This window comes from Neopsephotus bourkii, unplaced genomic scaffold (genome assembly GCF_033783945.1).
Source record: "Neopsephotus bourkii isolate Nb327-2 ecotype Australia unplaced genomic scaffold, CSIRO-AGI_Nbou_v1 NB_1542, whole genome shotgun sequence".
Taxonomy (NCBI): Eukaryota; Metazoa; Chordata; class Aves; order Psittaciformes; family Psittacidae; genus Neopsephotus; species Neopsephotus bourkii.
Window position 1 is genome coordinate 1,255,472 of NW_026902018.1, and position 21,895 is coordinate 1,277,366.

The window sequence follows — 21,895 nt, forward strand, 5'->3', positions numbered from 1 at the left end:
TTGTTAATTCTCCATCTTTATGTTCTGCCTGAAAGGATGAGTGATTAGTTAAGGTTGTAACCTCAGTCTGTGCTCACCCAGGATGGGAACATCTTAATTACCTTTCATTTCAGATGTGCCTCTGCTCTAAATGTTGTATATAATTAAGGCTGGCAATAACCATCTGTTTGTAGTGATTCTAAACAAAAAAGATGATGTAAATAAAGGATCATTTAAATTCACCTATATTTAAATTAAGTTGGACTTACAGCAAGGAGAAAGAAAAGAGAGGGGAAAAAAAGGAAGAAGGAAATAGCCAAGTGGTTCACTGCTCCCTGCCCACCTCCTGAATTTCATTTATTTCAGTATCAAAATCACACTGAGTTGACCCTCAGGCTCAGAACAACTATTCACACCCTGTGGCACCACTGCCCTCTACATTTTAGACAAGAATCCCAAAGTTTTGACATAGAAGATTAGAATCCCAGCCTGGTTTGGGTTAAAGGGACCTTGCAGCTCCTCCAGCTCCAACCCCTGTCACGGGCAGGGATCCCTTCCACTGGAGCAGCTTGCTCCAAGCCCCTGTGTCCAACCTGGCCTTGAACACTGCCAGGGATGGGGCAGCCACAGCTTCTCTGGGCACCCTGTGCCAGCGCCTCAGCACCCTCACAGGGAAGAGCTTCTGCCTAAGAGCTCAGCTCAGTCTCCCCTCAGGCAGGTTCAAGCCATTCCCCTTGGCCTGTCCCTACGGGCCCTTGTCCCAAGCCCCTCTCCAGGTTTCCTGCAGCCCCTTTAGGCACTGGAGCTGCTCTAAGGTCTCCCCTTCAGGAGCCTTCTCTTCTCCAGGCTGCCCCAGCCCAGCTCTCTCAGCCTGGCTCCAGAGCAGAGCTGCTCCAGCCCTCGCAGCATCCCCATGGCCTCCTCTGCACTCGCTCCAACAGCTCGACGTCCCTCTTGTGCTGTTGCCCCACAGCTGGATCAGGACTGCAGGGGCGGGGGGTCTCATAATTAAGAGAGGAATCACTGATAACCACTTAACCCACCTTCAACTGTCAGCTCGTCTCACCAAAGCAATACCATTTAGCTTACCAAAGAATGAGAGGGAATAAACCAGTCCTCTTTGTCCCAGAAAGTTTCAAGCTATGCTCTTCTGATACTTCACATTGGCAACTGCAAATAAAAAGATGCTGTTTTAAAACATTAACTTTCACATGAAAAAATACACATGTTAAATAGCCAGCAACTTATACAAGAACTTCAACTGCTACAGTAGCTTGACTTCATTAAATAGTACTATGTAAGGGGTAGCTGCTGAGAGCTTGATATGCCCAAAGAGGGAATTCAGTGACTGGATCTGTCAGGCAAGTGTGTGCTGGCTGAGGCCTCCTTTCTGCTAAGGGCAGGTCAGAAATCATGGCCACGAAGCAATTTAAGCTTGTTTTAAACTTCTTTGGTGCACAGACATGAAAAATAACCCAACCCTTAGCAATACAAGCAAGAGGAGAGCTCTCTCGGATAACATCCAGCTGCTTTTCTTCTCATCCTCAAAAGTGGGCTTTCATTTTACACTACCATCAGCTTTCCCACTGAAATCAGCTGCCCCAAGGCAGAGACACAGACCTCCATGAGTGCTCACTGCCCAAGTACTGCTGGGCAAACTGCAGCCAACCCAAGGCAACCAGCAATGTCCATATGGTACCACTCCTCCCAAGCCCCATCTTTTGACTTCCCCAGTGCTGTACAACCAGTGCTTCAACAACAAGTGTCAGCACTGTGTGGCAAAGACAGATCTGTCCAAAAGGGATCTGGAGAAACACTCTGATTTGCTTCATTCCCACAGAATCACTTCAGTAGGTGGCCAGAGCCTCCTATAGCACTGGAATGATGGCTGGGACACAACGTTCCATACTAAAATACCCAAACCCTAAAATTACGTGTTCCAGACTAACACAGCCATTCCTTGAGCACGCAAGCAGCCAAGCTGATGGAATTCCACTCCCTTGTATCCCGTGTGCCAGAGGATTTGCTCTTCACAATACCTTGGAGCTCTCCCAAGAGCATGCTGCATGCGTATGTGCCTGGAAAGCCAAACTGTATAAACACAGGATCCTGCTGCTACAAAGGGTTTGCTCCTACTCTGACCAGCCACAGCTACTGGGAGTTTCACACTCAGGTCCATTAAAAGAACGTAAATCTCTGTTTTGGATCTGTCTTGTCCTTTAGGGCTTATGACAGGGAAAAAATACAATCTGCACAAAAAGGTGTATGATTTTAAGACTGAGTAGAAGTTTGAAAGGTACATTTAAGTAGTAAAATGAGAGTTTAACTCTTAAAATGTTTTCACTTTAAAAGTAAAACATGCAGCAAGCCAAAGTGCTGACATTTCACACAGCGGACACACATTAGGGGCATCTCACCTCTATCTCCCTTCAGCTGGTATTTAGACAACCTGTGCTATGACAAACCACCCTGTGGATGATCACAACTGTCACCAGCCTCTGCTGCTCATGGATTGCAATGCTGGAGTACTTTCTAAGAGCAACATTCAGTTACCTGCAGCAAAGATCAATGTTATTTAACTTGGTTTAGAATCTCTCTCAACCAACAACCCAAATGCCAATCCCAATAGTTTTATAGGTTGGTAATTCATTGTCACAGAACCATGGAATGGTTTGGGTTGGAAGGGACCTTAAAGCTCCTTCTGCTCCAAACCCCTGCCATGGGCAGGGACACCTTCCACTGGAGCAGCTTGCTCCAAGCCCCTGTGTCCAACCTGGCCTTGAACACTGCCAGGGATGGGGCAGCCACAGCCTCTTAATCACAGCACACGAGGCACAGAGTACACAGTTTTACTTTGAGGTACCAGCTTGAGCATGCAACAGGTTCAACTTCACAGCCACGTGGTCGTACAAAGTCCCCTTTGACGGGAAACCAAAAAAAGAAGCCATGAAGAGCACTACACAACTCCAGTGACTCTTCAGAGCCAGCCTGCTGGCCAGGTCCTTGCTCTGAAACAGGCGAGATACACACTGAGGGGAGCAGAAGGCGGACTTAGTTTGTGTGCTTTAGGTCCAAGACAGAAACAAGCCTTCACAGGACCTGCAATAAAGTTGTTACTGAATTTAATGAGGTTGGGAAGAAGCCCCTGAATCCCAGGAGTTTTGTGGAGCAGTTTAAAAACAGGGCAACCACATTCCAATACAAGTGCTAATAGTCCTGCTTTATCCCTCCCAGCACTGGAAGCCCTCCAGGCCGGGCTCCTCGGCATTCCCCCCACAGGGCTGCAGGCACAGATAAGCACCTTGGACCTTATCACTTCCCGAGTAACTCTTGTGCCAAAGCAAAAGGAAAAGCTGACTGTAAGAAGAAACACAGCCCTAAACTCTCCTGGATCCCAAACCAGTTACTGACAGGAGGAGCAACGCAAGCACCGGTGCAGAAATAGCTGTTAACACAGTTAAACACATCTGAGATCACTGCCCCTCAGGATGGGCTGCAGCCTTCCCCTCCGTGTGCTCCCACCACTTCCTCTGCATCAGCTCTCCCATTTGATCCACACCAAGCAGATTCACAGAATCCAGTCTGGTTTGGGTTTGAAGGGACCTTAAAGCTCCTCCAGCTCCAACCCCTGCCACAGGCAGGGACCCCTTCCACTGGAGCAGCTTGCTCCAAGCCCCTGTGTCCAACCTGGCCTTGAACACTGCCAGGGATGGGGCAGCCACAGCTTCTCTGGGCACCCTGTGCAAGCGCCTCAGCACCCTCACAGGGAAGAGCTTCTGCCTAAGAGCTCAGCTCAGTCTCCCCTCTGGCAGGTTCAAGCCATTCCCCTTGGCCTGTCCCTACAGGCCCTTGTCCCAAGCCCCTCTCCAGGTTTCCTGCAGCCCCTTTAGGCACTGGAGCTGCTCTAAGGTCTCCCCTTCAGGAGCCTTCTCTTCCCCAGGCTGCCCCAGCCCAGCTCTCTCAGCCTGGCTCCAGAGCAGAGCTGCTCCAGCCCTCGCAGCATCCCCATGGCCTCCTCTGCGCTCGCTCCAACAGCTCCAGGTCCCTCTTGTGCTGCTGCCCCAGAGCTGGATGCTCCGTTGGGAAAGTGAAGGGTAGAAGATGGAAAAAGGAACTGGACCATTTCAGTAAATCCTACAAAAAGTGAACTGTGTCTAGTAAGGGAACTGGCTTTGCACCATCTTTCTTCCTGCACTGTCACATTCCCACAGCTGGTTTGCCATTTCTCTACTCAGGCACAGCTACTGAAGGGCGCATCAACACTGCCCAGTTTTCCCTGTGAAGTCCCTCTGGCACAGGGCTCCAGGACTCAAGGTGATGAGAACAGGAACAGTCAAAACTAAGCTTTTGCTTTGAACCATCTCCTTAGAACCCTTCGCTGTTGACTCTTTTGGGCACTTGGGCATTAGGTGCACACTCCAGCTAGCACACAGCTCTTGCGTCCACTGCTTGTTGTTGGAAGATGCTCTGGAGGAGCAGTGGGATGATGTTATCACACTGTAACAGTGAAACACCAGTCATAACGTAATTATAAGGTGGAAACTCAAAATTCACAATTCCAAGGTGTAGAACTTTCATCCCTGGAATATTCCAAACCTGAGCAGCCCCTGAGCATCCCAGCATCACAGCTGGCCCTACCCCAAGCAGAGCAGTGGAGTACATGGCCTCCAACCTAACCTACACAAGCCTGTGACAAGGGTTTTCTTGACATTTCTTTAAATAAAACATTGGCCAATAGCTTGGAAAAGCACCCTCGAGTTTTAACAAACACCTTTGTTGAATTCACAGATTGGAAAGTTGTCCCTCCAGTTTGTTAGCTGAAGGGCTGTATCCAGCAAGAACAGAGGAGGAATGACTGGCTAAGCACAAAGTGAAAAGGCAGAAGAGAACAGCAGCTTTGGGACAAAACAAATCCAAACTTCCCCTAGCTGCAGACAAATTGTCCTCATAGAGATGTAGAGAAACCAAACCACAAGTGACTATTGTAAAGGTGTATTTTTTTCCTCTCTTTGCTGAAGTAGGGCATACGTGCATGGGGTAGTCCATACCATGTCACAGCCTTAACACATGTGGCTGGTGGTTAAAAGCTCTCTACTCCTGCTCACATTCCTGACTTCACAGTATTACTGCTCCAACAGAAGCATCTCTGCAGTGACTGGACCTCCCCTCACACCATTACCATCACACATGTACCAGCCATGCACCACCTTTGTGTTTAGCTGCTTTCTGCCCAGCTTTAACTCGCATACTGGCTATAGTTCTCCTCTTTCTATCTTCTTCTTGGTGGATTCTACTTGCTTCCTCCCAAAACTATCTCTACCCTACTCAGTGTGCTAAGGAACAGGAACAGAACACCACTATCAGCTCCCTTCCACTTGGGCAATGTGGTTAGCTTGTGGCCTAGCTAAAAACCAGAGAGGGTGGGAGCACTGGAGCTGGCACCATGGACACTGGTGCTCCCAATGCTGGGCAAACTGAGCTCACTGCTTAACAGAGAGCTTTAAAACCTGTGCAGAGGAGGAATGCTGATCTTCAGGCAGAAATCTTCTGGATTCTATCGCCATATGGCTTCCCTATCACACACTTCTCTGAATTGTAAAGTGACATGATTCCCAGTTTGGAAAGCTGGTGATTATGAAGGTCTGTCCACATCAACACTCAACCGCATGACAGAGTTAAGTGGAGATGAGCAGCCACACTGAGCATCTCACCTGTCCTAGCACCATCCCCGCCAGTGTTCCAGACCAGCCTAAATGGGGCTTGGAGCAAGCTGCTCTAGTGGAAGGTGTCCCTGCCCATGGCAGGGGGTTGGGACTGGATGAGTTTCAAGGTCCCTTCCAAGCCAAACCAGGCTGGGATGCTGTGGTTAATGCAGAAAGGAAGCATTAAACTAAGAGCACTTTGAAAACGGTCGATTCCATTTTCTGTTCTACCTGTGCTGCTGAGAGTGAAGAATAAGCTCTAAGAGTCCAAAGCATCACAAAGGTTTTGCACCATGTCACTGTACTGACTCATACGTTAATGGTGGGTAATTGAGCCTCCCATGGATGCCTTCACAGGTAGGCCTATTAGCTTCCTTTGCCTTCCCACTAAGAACAGGCATTAGTCTGTTTTTAAAGCAGTTTGAGCTGATGATCTTTGCATCCTAGTTAAAAAAAATCACTTCTTGCACTCTTCCAAAACTAAATGCAGAAGCAGCAGTTCAAAAAGTTACAAGGAAAACCATCTAAAACAGTAGCAAAGGTTGAAATGAAAGGGCAGAGGAGCACGGGAGGAGAGGCAGTAGAAGCCCTCCTGAGACTGCAGCTATCTGGTAACTCAGGGGAGTCATTTGATCTGGCATTAAGAGGTCCATTTTTGATGTACATACACAAACCAGGATACAATTTGCCCACCAGAGATCTTCTGCTGAACCACTGTTAAGTTTAAAGGTCAAATGAACAACCCATTCTGTCATTTTCCTTTTATTTCAGTTACTCCATATTCCCCAGCTTGACACACAGGACAGACAAGTAACACCTACCAGGAAGGACCAGTGAGTGACATGGATCAGTCTGAAGTGTGGAGAGATCTGCAAGGAAGGGATCCAAATCTACTAGTCATGTATGAGAGCTGACAGGACCCTGAACACTGACCAGGGTCTGAGCTGATGGACACTCAATAGACTTGTATAGGTTCTAAGCTAAAGAAGTGACCAAGTGTCACCTTTGTGTGTGGAAGGGGTTGTTCTGTCCAAATGTAACCAAAGAGCCTCCATGAGAAGTAGGGCAATGTTAGACTGAAGTTCTGAAACAGAAAAAGCAAGAGAGCAAGCCTGAGACCAGGCAGCCAAAGCTTCCACTTGGAACAGCAGAACAGAGCAAGGAAGGAATAATTTGCCCCTCATACTTCCCATTCTTGCTCTGAGGTCCTCACAGCCCATTTGCCATGAGTCACGTTTCCCTCCCATAGTTATTCCTTTCTAGAAGGCAACAAACAAACAGGGGTAAGAGGCTGCTAATCAGAGTCTCAAAGGTTTTACTCATCCTTCCCAAACACCTACTCATGCCCTTGCCCTTCTCCATAACACTGTGCTTGAACTCAGCCCTTTCTGTTACCTGGCTGAGCACTGGGAAGGGGCAACTGCTCCTGCGAGAGAGCAGCATCACAACAGCACCCACCAGGCCAGGCTCCTTACACCTTGTATTGCACTAACAGTCAATGAAACACTAAAGAGATCTAAAAGTAATTCAAAGAGAGTTTGGAAAGCAGGAAGCAGTGAATCTGATGTGAAGACTCTTCGGAGTTACAAGCTATGCTCCAATCAGTGTTTTCCCCACTAAACTCCATGAGAACAACCTACACCAAGTTATAGCTATCAGCTCCTAAGTGGATAAGTTGACCACATTTTCACCATACTTCATCTGGCACAAAGCTTTTAAAACCTCTTTAGCAAAACACCACTCAGTTCCTTTGTCACAAGACAGCTTTATTGAAATACCAAGTACCTGCTATGAATAAGCATTTATTTCTCAAAGCATTAAGTAGGTTATATTAATATACGGTGGCCGTAACAGGAAACTCAGCCCCACAGAAGCAGAGTAATAGCACTGGTCAACTACAGAGCTAGGATCTGCTGGGACACAGTCAAGGCTGTTACTTACCAGGGCTTTCTTTTATTGCACACCTTGCACAGTGCTGTTATGGACTACAGTTTTCATAGAATCCCAGATTGGTTTGGGTTGGAAGGGACCTTAAAGCTCCTCCAGCTCCAGCCCCTGCCACGGGCAGGGACCCCTTCCACTGGAGCAGCTTGCTCCAAGCCCCTGTGTCCAACCTGGCCTTGAACACTGTACCTATTTATTTCTCAAAGCATGAATAAGGTGAAATGGAAATGGCAGAATTTAGTTCAAACACCGACTGCCCTCAAGAAGCCCTGACCTGCACTGAAGCTATTAAAGAGACAAGCATATCCTGTACCAGCAGGACCTGAATCTGTCGTTAGGTGTAACACAACAGTGATGCTTCCACCAGCATCTGTCAACCCTGGGGTGAAGCTTCAGCCACAAGAGGCCCCTTGCTATGAACTGACCACCTAAATCTCCCGTTTCAGGAGTTCATCAAGGCCTAGGAGAGCTTTTCTAGGATCATAAACAGCCATTTTCTAGAGAGCAGAACAAATACTTGTTTGTGCATCATCCACAGGTCTGCCCAGCCATCAACAGCCTCACTGCTCAACCAGCTGCTAAATATACGTAAATACTGGAAATAACATCGGGCAAAAGCCAAATTACAAGGAGATAACCCCATGTGTGCTTGTGCATGATAAGGAGAGCAGCAAGAGCTGGGTAAGGAACCATGAGCAGCTTCAGTGAGTGCAAGGAATTTTCTGCCACTCCTACTGAGACAGCGAGTTCCAGTTTGAAGCCAGACCTGGGATTTACTGGAACAGGTTACTGCCCTCCAGCCAGCCCCTTCCAGACTGGAACACGCAGGTTATTGCATCAACCCATTGCCAGTTTGAACTTCCCCAAATTCCAGCAGCATGCTCTGCTCCTCAACAAGTTCTCCACTCAGGGAGAGGAGACTGGTGCTAGCACTGCCCTTCAGCAAGGCACAGCAGTGCTGAGGCTCCCTATGTGTATTAAGAGATACCCAGAACTCAGATGCCTTCCCCAATTAAGGAGGCTTCCTATATTTAGATCCCAAGGGACACACGAACAGGTTTGGCTCATTTACCAGCACTGCCTCCAGGAGACCTGCTACTTGATGTCTCTTCTTTGGTCAGCTGATTCAATTCTCTAGGAGGAAGAGCAGAAGAGCAAATACCTTTTCTCCCATAGTTAGTATTTGGAAGATACTGAAGTGATTTAAGACAGTTGTTTATTCCCATTTGTGAGTTGCACTTAAACCCTGGAGATGGGAGTCTACAACTATAATAAAAGGCAAGGAAAGGGAGAAAGTCTTAAAAAGGGCCCTATAAACACACTGGAAAAGGGACACTGAGCCCACGGAACTGCAGCTTGAAGCTGGGAACAGCAGAGATCACATCATGCTGGAGAGCTGAACCAGCTGCAGAGCTCCAAAGAGGGTTTGGCTGTGTGATGTGGGAGGCAGGAGGTGCATGAATTAATTGCACATCTGTTAGGCTCACCTAAAGAATCCTGAAGCTAGCCTGAATGTGCTTCCATTTCCAGAAGTAGTCTTGAAGATCAGCTATTGACAAATATCCAGTAGTAAGTAGAGAGGTCTTCAGCAGAGGAGCTGATTTTGTCACTCTAACGGCACAGCAGTGGTGGTTTAGAACCAGTTGGCTCCATTCTGCAATAGGACAAGGGGTGATGGGTGCAGACTGAAACAGGGGAAGTTGAGGTTGCATTTAAGGCAGAAGCTCCTCCCTGTGAGGGTGCTGAGGCGCTGGCACAGGGTGCCCAGAGAAGCTGTGGCTGCCCCATCCCTGGCAGTGTTCAAGGCCAGGTTGGACACAGGGGCTTGGAGCAAGCTGCTCCAGTGGAAGGGGTCCCTGCCCGTGGCAGGGGTTGGAGCTGGAGGAGCTTTAAGGTCCTTTCCAACTCAACCCATTCCATGATTGCCTGATTCTCTGATTTACCTTTTTAACCTTATTTACTGTTGAGCCCAGCAGCCCTGAAGCTACTCACCCAAGGCAGTGTTCTATGCAACAGTCTGGTTCAAATCTTGACTCAAAGGCAACACCAACTACAACTCCTCAAGCCATGCTTCCAGACTACTGAGAGAGGTTGAGCTCAACCATGACAACTCCCCACAAACCTCTCTCCATAACAGCTTCCACAGTACTGGAAGCACAGAAGCTTGTCAGCTTGCACTGAAGTTGCACAGACATTCAGAGCCAGGGAAGAATTTACTTGTATTAACAGAATATGCTTATTCAAAAAAGGTAAACAGCATGAAGCCAAGGCTAAATATATTCAGGCATTTCAGAGAGGCACCAAAGAAGGGTTTGTGGTTCTTTTTAGGGCACATACGTATAGCAAAACACTGAGTTTCAGTCAGAACTGAACTCAAGTTCTGCAGCAGACAGCTACTGAAACAACATTTGGTATAACCCAGTTAATATTCATCAGCCAGGCACTCAGCCCTCCCACATTTAAAGTTAAAATCCCGCTGGCCTAAATGTTCAACCTTCCTTAGGAAGATACCAGCAGGTATTTGCCCTGTGTGGAGAAAGGAATAAATCCTACATGGTTAACTATATCCCCCTCAAAATCACTGTTTCAATGGCAGGATGACCCAACAGGAATGAGTTTCTCTAGGTAACGTGAAGGTTTAAGGCTGCATTTCCTATTTGCTCACGTAAATCAAACCCCAGCAAATCCTGTACTGCTGGTTAGGTTTTACCAAGAAGAGGTATTGCTCCAGTTCTGGTTAAAGATATAAAACCAGTGGGAATTACACATCCCTAACAGTCCAATTCTTACCTGTGACTTGCAGATACCAAGCTTCAATGAAATGCACAGCAGTAGCATTTCACAGTACAAAATAAGTAAGATCAACTAAATCAGCCTATTCTTGGTCTTTATCCTTCCATTTGAAGTACCCTGTGTAACCAACTTCGTAGCAAACCCAAGTCTGCACTCAGTGAACTCAGATGTGTGGCTGAAACCCATCAGAGAAAATACCAAGGATCCATTTGCTTAAATTCAAAAGTAAATCAGGAAAGTTTTGGCAAAAAAAAAGAAGAAGTAGCTACAACATAAATAAGGAGCAATGAGAGGTTTGGTACTTGAGGTTTGGGTCCTGGTTTACTGCTTTGCTCCTGACGAAATTAAATGGCACAAAACCCTCTGACCTCAAGTGACAACATCTCATTGCAGGATGAAGCTGCTGACAACGTACGAACACAACTGAACCTCAGCTTGCTCAGGCACCCAAGATCTTATGAGGTGTCAGCCTTGGTCAGAGCCCAAACCAAGAAAGGGCAGGAATCTCTTTCCATTCCATAACTACCGAAACTGCCTGCTAAGCTGCCATTGGGTGCAGGACTGAGCTTCACAGGCAGCTTTCCTGCTGAAGCAGACTCCTGTGCTATTACAGTCACAGCAACACGACCCAACACCCCATTGCCAAAAAGCAGAACACACCTTTGCCCCTTTAAGTCCAAACAGGAACATATAAAGAACACAAATTGAGAACAATTTGGGTTGAATGGGACACACGAACATCCCTTAGTCCAAGCCCCTGTTACATCAAGTTGCTCACACTTGCCTAGCCAAGGCTTGAGTAGCATCAAGCATACTCCTTCTAGACAACCTGTTCCAAGATTAAGGTTGGTACCTTAAACTAAGGTCAGAAAAATACTCAAAGGACTCCTTCCCACTGAGTGAAAGCAGGGAAAGCCACAAGGACAGGAACAATGTTGGGAATACTTCAGTCCCCCTCACTGTTATTTCAAGAGGTTATGTATTGGTGGAACAAGCCTGTGCGTGAAGACAGCTCTAGGAGCAAATGCTCAGAGCTGAGCTGAAAAAGCATTTGTAATTCAGCTGAGAGCTCACTCAGGAACAGCCTCAGTATCCAGGCCTGGCATTCCTGAAGAAGCTCACAGACAGCTTTGCACATCCAGGTTTAAATGCCAAACTCCTCTCCTGAGGGAAGATTACATCTTTATGTAAGGAAAGCTTATTTCACAAGCTTAATCTACTCTGTCAACTAAGTACAGGGATCCACGGTATGTCTGTTCCATTAAAAGTACCCCATTTGTGCCATTAGCTTGGCAATGTAATGGCTCTGATCCAGAGACAGAACCATTCTTAAAGTCTCCCTTGATGGCGGAAGCTTCAGGAATAACCAGTGACATCCACGACGCAGCACTTGCAGCCAAACTTCTGCATTCAGAGCTTGACATGAACAGAAGATGTTCCTTTCCCCAGTTAGCATCACCATGGGTGGTGGAGAAACTCTGCCAAGAAGAGGCAAGAAACAATGGCCTGCTTTGGTATTTTACTACTGCACACAGGACAGCTCAGGAAGCCAGAGCAGGGGTGTGTAAATGCTGCTGTAAGGGAAGATACTTCCCAGGCCATGCATGCTTTGGTGATGGGTTTTTGGACGAGGATCTTACATGTAGTTGCACAATAAAGTAAACAAGGAGGCAAAGCTGACAGCTGAGCATTAATGACACAGCAGATACTTGCTCTACTCATACATGCATGGAAATCAACTTGTAATTGCATCTTAACATGTCTCTGTATATGAAAGGACTGAGTGAAGGATTACACATGAGGAAGTGCAAGCACTGTGAAGCTTTAGTTCAGCTTCTCTTGGGAGATGCATGATCCCTAATTTCCTTCTCCATTCTCTCCCTCCCATAAACCCCACCTTCACCCAGGGAACTAGGTAGACAACTCTCCCTGACCCCAAAACTCTGCATCCTCTTCATGTTAATCACACCTTCTAGTCAGTGTGCAGTTCTGAACCAAGTCAGTCTTCTCTACACTGCTCATTTCAGGCACCTCCTTGGAAAAACCTCACTGCTTACCGCAGCTTTCACACTGTCCCATATGCTTAAGTGGTAGTAATGTGTTTTTCAAAGGCTGGAAAATGAAGCATAGCAAGAGTTCAAGCATCAGAAGCATCTTCTAGTTTTGGTACCCAGAACAGATGTCTGAAGTGTAGTTCTTCAAATACTTCCCATTTCTATTAGGGAAGTACAACTCCACCAGCCTGGGGCTGAGCTGCAGAGATGAGTGCTTGGGCCTGAAGATGCATCCTCAACACCAAAACTAACACTACACACACCTGCATGAGTTTCCAGTACCATCCTAGCCAGCTCCCCAGTCCACAGCAGGGCAGGGACACCTTTAGCTCCCCAGGACAGCAGCCTCCTGCCTCACCACATCACCACCTGGAAAATCCTCCCAGATAAAGTCAGTGCTTCTCCAAACACCAGGGAACTTCAGACCTTACTGGGCCACCTGCAAGTTCTGGATTTCTTCAGGGGTCCAAAGTTATTACAGCCTCTGCTTAGAATGATCCCAGTTACTACCTGTGGGGATGCACTACTGAGGCCAGTGCACACACAGCAACAGCCAAAAGCAATCAGACAGCTTGTCAGGCAGTGGAAAATCATCATTCCTCCCACAAGCACCTTCATCTTTATTTGTATTAGTTACTGGCTCAGTTGCACAGCACCGATAAACCTCTCTTGTAAGGCAGATGAATTCCCTGGCAAGGCCTCCAAAGGGAACAGTGCTCCCATCTGGTGAGGCAGCTTGGTCAAGAGCATCAGCCACACTTATCAGGAAGCCCAGGTCAACACAAGGACTCAGTACACCTCATCCCCAAAGCCTCCTTTAACATAGTCAGGGCTACAGAGAGCTTTGGGGATGACTTTAACATAGTCAGGGCTACCCCTCGGCTTTGAACAAGGGCCTCTAATGAAAGGTATCCCTGTCCATGGCAAGGGGTTGGACCTGGATGAGCTTTACAGTCCCTTCCAACCCAACCCATTCAGGGATTCTGTTATCTATGATAAAGCCAGGGGCAGAGCTTTCCAGTTTCATCATTTTGCACGTAATGACAGTGAAATTCCCTTCTCAAATTAGGTAATCTTTGCCCCTTTGACGTTTTCTTGCAGAGCAGCATATTGCAGTGTAAGCTGAAAGCACTGCAGACATGAGGGGGGTGAATGCATGACACCAACATTTAAGGGTTATTCAAATTTTACACATATTCAAGCTACACTGATGGTAAAACTGGAAACTCAACAAGGTTCCACAAGCTCTCGTACCAGAATCTGTACACCAACCAGGAACAGCTGAACTTGATGCTTTTCACCCCATGTGCTTTTATTATTGCGGGTGGCCCAATTCATCCACTGGGGTCCCACACCCGCCCTGAAGCACTGCAACACCAGGCTGCACATCACCTTTCTGTACAGCCACCCAGCCAGATGCAGCCTCCACACCAAGGGACACCTTTATCTGTCTTCAGGCACCAGTTATTTCTCCAACAGCTTTAGAAACAGGCAACAGAAAAAGCCATGAAGTTAGTTTTAAATGCAGTGTGTGTAATACCCCACATGCTACCTGCCTCAGTGAGGCATCCCGGCCACGCTTCCACTTCGCCTGCCACAGCTTTAACTCCTGTTTATCTTACAGAAGGATGGCAGAAGTCTTACGCAAGTTCACCTCTGCCATGCTCGTTATCCTCCCAGGAGCCACTGAATGAAATGGGAGTTAATGAATAACACAGGAGGAATTATTTCATTAGCCCCATGGTGAAAGAGAGCCATCTAATTCTTGGCTATGATGTCAGACTTGAAAACCAGCCAGCAACACTTGCTCAGGCTTCCACTGCTCAATCAAGTGCTGCACCAGTGGTGTTCACAGCAAAGGGCTTGGGCAAGACTGCCAGAGCATGGAGCAGAGCGGCTCTGACAGCAGCCCTGGGAAGGATTAAAGCAGCATGAGTGAGGGACTGAAGCCTGGCATTTGCTTCCACACAGGGAGGGCAGGAGGGGGAGGTTTTTAGCAGTGTACATTTAATGCATGGGCCTTATGCAGATATGGAAATCAATGCAGCAATTTTCCCCTTGTCTTACCCTCCACTTTAGAGTCCCAACCCCACAACAACTACCACCAGTCTCTGGTACAACCTGTCTGTCACATTCCATCCAGCAACCCAAGGCACTTGAAGGGAAGTCTGAAGCAAGGTATAGATCCTCCACCAGTCATCACCAGTCCTGTCTTCTGGCATTCAAGGCTACCCCCCTTCAATTTTTCAACTAATGCCTCTCACAATAGAATCTGATGCTTATGGCTTCAAGTAGATGTTCATTCCCCTGCGAAAAACACACCTATCTCCTGCTGGTATGGGCAGGAAGGAGGACAACTGCAACAAAGACCTCCTCAGCCTACCAAAGTCCTCCTTTGGGTCATCCACACATCTTCCTGCAATATAACCCACCTTCAGACTGCCTGAAGGGTTGGTATGGTTAAAAGACTGTCTAGTTCTAGATCTGCCAAGGAGACCAAGCAGTTTAAGAGCGTGTTTAGAGAGATGGTATTTTCCTGATTCCACAGCCATGGAAGTCCATCCTCACTGAGAGAAGGACAGCTGTGCTAGGCAGTGCTCTGCAGACAGTCTGACTCTTAGGACAGGTCTTCCTTTCTGTCCAGAAAGTGCCCCTGCACTTTCTTTCTATTAGCCAGGAGCAAGCTCAGAGACAAGAAAGCAGCAGACATTTGAACAGCCACCCATTACTGAGTTGGCATAACACATCAAAAGCAAAAGCTAATTGTACCATACCCCAAGCCATGCTGGGAGAAACACTACCTCCAAGGTTAGTATGTGCTGTTCTGTCATTCTCATATGTAAGATGCATTCATATTCAAGTGCTGGCGTCACAATTCCTTAAGAATGCAATGCTGAAGTATATTTAGGATGGTTCTGTCAATACGATAGCCAGCTAATGCCAATAAAGTATCCTAAAGCCACTACTTAAACCACTAGGGACCTGTTGGAGTGAGTACAGAGGAGGCTATGGAGCTGCTGCGAGGGCTGGAGCAGCTCTGCTCTGGAGCCAGGCTGAGAGAGCTGGGCTGGGGCAGCCTGGAGAAGAGAAGGCTCCTGAAGGGGAGACCTTAGAGCAGCTCCAGTGCCTAAAGGGGCTGCAGGAAACCTGGAGAGAGGCTTGGGACAAGGGCCTGTAGGGACAGGCCAAGGGGAATGGCTTGAACCTGCCCGAGGGGAGGCTGAGCTGAGCTCTTAGGCAGAAGCTCTCCCCTGTGAGGGTGCTGAGGCGCTGGCACAGGGTGCCCAGAGAAGCTGTGGCTGCCCCATCCTTGGCAGTGTTCAAGGCCAGGTTGGACACGGGCCTGGAGCAAGCTGCTCCAGTGGAAGGGGTCCCTGCCTGTGGCAGGGGTTGTAGCTTTAAGGTCCCTTCCAACCCAAACCATTCTATAATTCTATGATTCCACTGTTCTATACACATTTACCTTAAGTTCTTCAATAATTGTTCCAAATAGCCATATTTCAGATGCAATACTAATCCCAGGGCACTGTCTGTAAAACTGATAGAAAATTCAGTAAGACAAACTATCAAAAGTTGCCTTGTATTACGCAAGAACCTTCTGAAGTTGTGTGGAATGGCATCAACATCTAATGTTGCCTGTAAACAATACCTCGCTGCACATGAAGAGCATCTGCACACAGGAACTGCCCTTGGGCCACCATGTCCACACTGGCAGCCACTACCAGGTAGTGCCCATCAGCAACTGGGTGCTTAGCAGAGCATACAGCTGTGCTTCCTCCTATAGAGCTGCAAACCAGTGCCTAAAGGTAAGCACAACAGTACACAGTGAGGCAAGAAACAAGGTTTTGAGTTGGTGTGCAATCCGGGATAGAGCTGGTGCCCTCACTGGTGAGGCTGGGAGCCTCCACAGCTCTGCCCTGTGCAGGGATGCTGCTCTAGATTTAACCACGTGCTTACACTCTCTACTGAGCCAGAGCTGGCCTTACACAGGGCAGTTCTGCAGGGCTCTTTCATGGGGTCTTTGGAGGCTGCGTCTGTCCGTTCCCTACAGCAGTGTTTGTTAAATGAGCCTTCATGCCAAGAACACTGCCAAAGTCACCTACAGCCGAGAGACTCACCTTAACTGGAAGCATCCTTAGTGCTACAGCCAGGCCAGCTGTACACAAACACTGCCCTAGAGGCCTGAAGTAAGATTCTTCTCACCTAAAGCCACATTTTAGGTCTGACCTGGTCTCTTTTCCAAAAGGCCCCTATTCTATCCCTTAGTGTGCCATTCTTACCTACGTTGAACAACCACTTTAGAAGATAGGCTATGCTCGATTCAGCTGGATGGTCTGGCAGGACAACAGGGCAGCAACATCCAAGTGTCCTTAACTCTGCAGTTTCCAGCTTAAATACACCTAGAGAGCATCACTAGAAGGATGCAAACAGTGTCATTCAGGCTGTGGCAGCATCACTCATTAAAGACATAGCTCCACACCACATTCTTTGGTGTTCAGATGTGAAAAACAAGGAGCTCACGACATTCCCTATAAGAACATACATACCTCCACAGCTGGAAAACCACTGCAATTCTTCCTGCATCCCTCAAGCTTTTTGCTAGCATTAAGTAGTTGCCCAAGTGAGAGTCAGTTATGAAGTTCTTCTGTTACCACTGCTATTTTCCCAGAGCTTAAAAATTAAATCAAGTATCCCACTACTGGAATTTCATTACCAGGAAGCTGCAATAATGCTTATTGCATTACGGTTCTTGGTTTGTTCTCCCAGCAGAACCACTCAATCACCTCAATGCTTTGAGTTAATTATTGCTAAACTGAGGTAAATGCAAACAGAACCCCAAAAGCATGAAGTAACAGCAGGAAACCAAGCTCAGCTTAGACTGCACACTTTGTGATCACCTGCGAGGTAAAGACTCAGGCTTTATCTACGCAAGGAGATCAGCAATGACAAAGGTTTATCATAATGTATAAAAACCCCTAGAACCTGGACGCAGTATTTCCAGGGGTTCTGTCAGACTTTGATCCCCTTGGCAATAAAGCATAAATAAGCAGGAATGATTCTCTGGAGAGTCCACCAGAACCCCAAAGACCATGGGTCTCTAGAGGTTCTTCTGCAGTGATCTAAGAATACCTTCAGTCCTGCTCCTCTCTCATTCAACAGAAGGCAAGCAGAGTCAGCCTCAAGGAGCTAATGGAAGGCAGCAGTCAGATTCAGCCCTGGCACACTTGGTTTCACAGAAGAGCTACCAGCTGCCAGAGAAGTTTCACTGACTTACACTGACAGGATGGAAATTGGAAGTGTTCAAACAAGCACCTCATTCAAAGTTGCTGGTGTGAGAAGTTCAACCTACATGTGAAAGCGTTTGAACTTGGCCAGTGGAAGTGACTTCTGGAAAGCAATGAGCCCCACTTAGCAAGAGCAGCACGCTAAGAAAGTAAGTGAACAGGCAAGAGAAAGAATGCTTCAAGTGTCAGTCTTCCAGAGAGCAACCAGGACAAAGTGCTTTTTGTATCTACCTTTGAGCTCTTGGCAAATCAAACCCAGATTAAATGTGCTACTAGCCTGGCTTCTACCTCAGCCTGCTACAGGATCTCATGAAGAGACCTGCCAATACCATGCAGTAACTCAGCCCAGTGGACAGGCAACATGTGTGTTCCGTTGCCCTCCAACAAGGGCTGAAGCAATCCTGTCTCTTCAGCATCACAGCAAGTGACAGGGAATCATTTTGTTTGCAGTCAAGATGAAATAAAAACTCAGAAATAAGAGCAAGAGGTCCTACCTGTATAGGAGTTACCCAACATGAGTAACAACATGTTCAGTCTTGCTAGAGCCAGGAGGAGTATCTGCCTGAGCACAGATATCAATGAAAGCTTTATTACCTCCAGGAACAGGCTCTGAAATACATAATTTGTGGTTTGTACTTTTTTCATTTCACCTTGCTAAGCTTACCAGCAGGATTTTCTGCTGTTAACCAGTTACTGAATAACTTTCTAGCACGAAGTTTCAGTGCATTGGTTCTCACTCCTGAATTAAATAGCTGCCTTAACATCCACCAATCTAATAACCATAATCCATAACCCACAAGGACTAAGCACATTTTACGTGTGGAAAACCCATCAGCATTTATCAAGTAACACATCAAATCTTAACCACACATACTAAACAAAACCAGCAATTCAACTGGTTCAGTTAACAATTAATAAAAGACTTCTGAGAAAAAGGAAGGTGTCTGCATCCCCTTCCCACATAACTCCTGAGTACAGCTTGAGGACCACCACAGGCACAAGCAGTGCCAGGCAGCAGCAGAGGCAAAGCCTAGGAGAACTGTGTGTTCTGCTGGGGACACTTTCAAACTCAGTCTGGCTGAGAGACAGAGCAGTTTCAGGAGCTGCATTGTTGAGGGACAATCTGAAACCAGAAAAGGCTAGGCTTTCAGCATTCAGGCCTTCCTGCACCAGACATTCAGCCCAAGACCCCAGTGCTGTAAGGCAGACAGTATTCCTTAGCTCCAGTTGCATGATCCACAGATCACAGAATCATAGGATGGTTGGGTTAGAAGGGACCCTCACATCATCCCCATGGCCTCCTCTGGACTCACTCCAACAGCTCCACATCCCTCTTGTGGTGTTGCCCCAGAACTGGATCAGGACTGTAGGGAGGGTCTCCCCAGAGCACAGCAGAGGGAGAGAATCCCCTCCCTTGACTGTACCTACCCCAGACTGCAGCATGCCAGCAGCATTCTACCGACTGAAGGCTGTTGTAAGACAGCAGCTTTAGCATCAGGAGCATTTTACCTACAGAAACAAAACCAAGCACTGCAGAAGCTCTTCTTAAATGCTTTACCTGCACCAAGCCTGTCTAGAAGCACTGTATTAAAAACTCCCTTTCAGAGTATCAGTCTAGTCATGCTGAATATGGCACTAGGACTGCAAGCCTAACTGAGAATATGCAGTGTGCTGACACAACACTGAAGCAAAGGTTAAGTTACAGATTTCTGCCTCAAACCTGTCTGCCAGGAACACTGTCACTTGTGGCTAGGAGTTCAAATACGGGGAAAGAAAGAACCACAGTGGAGTTCCAATGCACTTAACTCAGCTTAAGTCCCATTCCACCAGCTCGGTCTCAGCAAATTCTGGGAAAACTTTACGCCAAGCTACCCTGAAATATTAAGACAGGATAGAATTCATTCCTACTGGTTTGTACAAAATCTGCTACTCCTACCTTTGAAAACTCAGTGAGGCGTGAAACTACAGCAAACCTAACTAGACTGATTCCTTACTTCAGAACTACAGCCTTCAGACCCTTCCATTGACGCTACTTCCGCACCCAGCACTCCATTAAGATATTCCATATACCCAGTATATGTTCAAGCATTCACCCAGCCTACAGTTCTGTTTAGATGAGACCTTAATAAAGACTTTCCCTCGTTCCTCCCCCCAAAAGAAGCTGTAAAACTAACATCAGATATACATACATCACATCACTTCCAAGGCAAGGTTGAGGTCGGACACTTCATCTCAGATGCATTTGGATGAATCGCCAAAATTTCACAGGCAGAACAACTCCTAAATCCTAAACTGGAAGCTTAGCACCCAACATTAACAAAACTGCAGAATGAAGGTGGTGCAAGCACACAGCCACAGCTGCTTGCTACAGGTCACACTCACTTCTTTCTGTTCAAGGAAAAGCTTACCCACCCAGTAAGTTTAGGGTGACACACACCTTGGTATTTAAATAACTGAGATCTAGAGATGTAGGACATAGGTGACTCAGTTGGAGCCAACTCTTTAAACAAATGCAGGTTTTAACAGGAGAAATCCCTGTTCTATTCTTACAGAGTTTAAAGGTTACAATAAGCTCTGTGTTGGAGGAACACAGCAGCACCAGGCAAAGATGCTCTGAATTCCACAGAGGGGCTGAGCTGTCACTCACACAGCATGAGCTGTGGATCCCCAGCTTCATGGGAAGAGTTGCAACTTTCTCTTCCACATTCTCACCTGCAATAAACTACCAGATGTTTAAACTCTGAGCTGCAGATCAAGGGTTATTAAAATAACCCAAGTACCCAGGTCATGATTTCAGGGGTTACAGGGAAGCTGCTCTTCGGAAGTCAGCTAACAACAGCACATCCTTCAGACAGGTCTCAAGCCATCATATCTGTTTCAACATGTATGAGCTCTGCTAAGTCAAGTCTTTCAACACCCCTTAGCACAATCCCTTGGGGGAAACACAATGTCAAAACCTGACTAATTGCTGTGAAATATGGTGCCAACTCAGTTTTCTTTTGCAAACTTGGTGATGGAGGCACCAAGTTGTTTCACCACAAACCATCTTCATCCTCTGAACCGGCCTCAGGGTGTTCCTTCAGCTTCCACATTTTAGTTTGCTGCAAATACCTTAGCGGATCTAGCAAGGCCAGGTTGGACACAGGGGCTTGGAGCAAGCTGCTCTAGTGGAAGGTGTCCCTGCCGGTGGCAGGGGGTTGGAACTGGAGGAGCTTTAAGGTCCCTTCCAACTCAAACCAGGCTGGGATTTGATGACCTTAAGAACACCAACCCCTCACAGGGACCCTGTTCTTTCTCCAAAGTTTTCCAGAGTCAACCAAGAAGCTTGAAGTTTTCCTAAACAGGTGCTCCAAGCCCAGTTTAACATTTACTGTTCATCAATTCACAGAAGCTCAAAACCTGACCTTTCACAAGCAATAAACAACCCAACTGGCTACATCAGCAACTGCACCACAATGGGCTCCACAGCACCAGCTCCACATTCCCACGGGTCTTCCCAGCACCCACACCACCTGAACAGCCCTGAGTGCTCTCTGCACCTGCACAGGCAAACCCTGCCTGGAAATTCAAACCAGCCCTAGGAATTCTTAGTTGTCTTGGCAAGAGTCAGTATAAAAACTGTGCAGTTCAAACACATAAACTAGGTTTGGGATGGGTTTTTGGCATTAGGCCTTCCTTTAAACTTCAGCTTAACTAGATCAGTCCCAGCCACTTGCTTGCTTCTAATATGGTAATTCACACACAAAAACTTAAGTCCCTCCATATCCTTTTCATGATACAAGTCACTTCAGACTAAATCCTTTTGACAAGGCATGTTTTACCACTCCTCACCTTTGGTAAGTGAAGTCACTTTAGCCCCATGACAAATGTTACTGAACCTGCAGCATGGTTTCAGAAGAATTCTGTATTAGTGCGTTCCTTGGTCTGCTGGCATTGATACATGGGAGCAAGTGTTTATGATGAAACTAAACCCTGAGTTTTGTGTAAGAATCAGAAAACACAATATCAGTCAGTTTATATACTTAGAAATTGAGAGGAGATGAGGCAGATTAAACCATATTGCAATTCTGGGACTCGAAGCACGTTCAAGTACACAAGGCCTAGCCCTCCTCCCAGGTGTCTAATCTGAATGCCAGTC

General features: G+C 47.0%; 1 protein-coding gene across 5 annotated transcripts in view; it reads right to left on the reverse strand.

The window, feature by feature from the left end:
- The window catches only part of MTMR3 (myotubularin related protein 3), a 74,883-nt gene that overhangs the window by 42,193 nt on the left and 10,795 nt on the right, over positions 1–21,895 (reverse strand). For all 5 annotated transcript variants that reach the window (XM_061370487.1, XM_061370484.1, XM_061370485.1 and 2 more), the window contains one exon: positions 1,069–1,149. The gene's annotated coding sequence lies outside the window, so the exon portion shown is untranslated. The remainder of the gene's footprint in view (positions 1–1,068; positions 1,150–21,895) is intronic.